We start from the raw sequence: 1,949 nt of genomic DNA on the forward strand, positions 1-1,949 counted from the left end.
ACACCACTTCTTGTTTTGCCATTCACCGTATTTTACTTCTGCAACTCAGTAACTTTCTATTCTATAACTGGGATTAGTAGACTACAACAATAAAATGCAGTGTGGTTTTTTCCTCCGTTGTGTGTATATGCATGTACATATGTATACGTGTTTATTTCCTGCTCTATCATAGCCACACAAAGTGTCTGATACTGCAGAGTGAAGTCAGAGTAAATTCAGGTGTAACAGAGCTATTTGTTAGACTGATCAGTTAAGATGTTAAAAGGCAATTTCTCTTATGAATACCCCTACAAATTCATCAGTAGCCTTAGATTTGGCATATAATTATCATTTGAGCCTGTCTTTACTGAAAGAATACAGCATCTACTGTTTAGATATATGCAGTTAACAGCTTAAAGGACACTGTGGAAAGGAACTCAAAATGAGACTACTAATCAGTTTGTAGTCAGTTCATAGAGTCATAGAATCACAGAATCACAGAATCATAGAATTACGGAATGCTTTGGGTTGGAAAGGACCTTAAAGATCATCCAGTTCCAACTCTCCTGCTATGGGCAGGGTACCTTCCACTAAGTCAGGTTATTCAGAGTCTCATCCAGCCCGAATACCTCCAGCGATGGAGTCCTAGCCTCTATCAACTCAAGGCCATTCCCCTTGTTCTATTGTCCTCTCCAGCCTTCTTGTAATCTGCCTTTGCATACTGGAAAGTGCTCTAAGGTCTCCCTGGAGCCTTCTCTTCTCCAGACTTAACAGCCCCAACTCACTCAACCTGACTTCATAGGAGAGGTGCTCCAGTTTTGTGGCCCTCCTGTGGACTTATTCCAACAAATCCACATCTTTCTTGTACACCTAAGAGTAGCTGATAGGAATTTAATACCTAAAAGTTTAATACCTAAAAATAGCTGATAGGAATTTTTTTTCAGCAGCATCTAAATTTCATCTGTTTTCTAGAACCTACAATGTCAGACTGCAGCAAGGCATTTTCAGAACCTTGATGACTGTAAGAGCTGGTATCCATGTTAAAATTGCTGAAAAGTACTTATCCTTTTCTTCAGCATTACATCTAGAGGACAATGGTCTGGCTGATTCTTTGTTTAGCTTCTAAATAGTTCAGAAACTCTGCTGTTACACTTTAGGAACCATGGACAGACTCAGAAACACAGCTCAGGAAGCCTACAGGATCAGAGACAGGCAGCTACAGTGAGGGGTGTGAGTATAGTGAGAGGTTCTTCATTGACTAAAAGGGAGACAAAAGCATAAAGGTGTTTTCTGATTTCTGTTTCCAGACTCACAGATATGACTCCTATCTCCAGTCCTGTGCTAGGCAGCCCAATTCTTTTATGACTTTAGTCTTAATGATATAGTCCTACAGAGGATGCAGAAGCACTTCAGTTTATACCTCACTATAATATCTGCAGGAGCCCCTGATGGTCTAGTGGTAAAGGCGCGGCGCTATCACCGCCGAGACCCGGGTTCGATTCCCGGTCAGGGCCACTCCCGGGCAGGTGGGGCTCGTTAGCCCTTAAAGGCAACCCACCTACGTCCTAAGGACCTCGCTGCCACCGTCCAAGCTCGCTTGGCCCCGGCAGATGAACCTTAGGATTAAAGGGTGGGCTCAGTTCCGCGCACACTGTGTCTCACCTAAAAAATCCAATGCGCAGGCTGGAAGGTGTAAAGACCTTCCCCGGATCTTCGCTCGCGAAGACTGGTCATTATTATATTATAATATCTGCATGATGAAGTACCAACATAACTTGTTGTGGGTTTAAATTTATTCGTGTAAAAAGTTTTCTTTATGTTGAGAGAGACCGTACACTGAAAAAGGTTGCTCAGAGAGGCTGTTGAGCCTCTGTCTCTGGTGATATTCAAAATCCAACTGGACACAGTCTTGAGCAAACTGCTCTAACTAATCTTAATTTAGTAAGGATATTGTTATAGATAATCTCCAA

General features: G+C 42.3%; 1 non-coding gene across 1 annotated transcript; it reads left to right on the forward strand.

The window, feature by feature from the left end:
- The first annotated feature begins 1,420 nt into the window (after window positions 1-1,420).
- Window positions 1,421-1,493, forward strand: TRNAD-AUC (transfer RNA aspartic acid (anticodon AUC)). Its single transcript has one exon. It is a non-coding gene; the product is annotated as a tRNA-Asp (tRNA).
- Window positions 1,494-1,949: the final 456 nt, after the last annotated feature.

The sequence above is a fragment of the Myiozetetes cayanensis genome, unplaced genomic scaffold (genome assembly GCF_022539395.1).
Source record: "Myiozetetes cayanensis isolate MyiCay16 unplaced genomic scaffold, myiCay2020 scf1, whole genome shotgun sequence".
Lineage (NCBI taxonomy): Eukaryota > Metazoa > Chordata > Aves > Passeriformes > Tyrannidae > Myiozetetes > Myiozetetes cayanensis.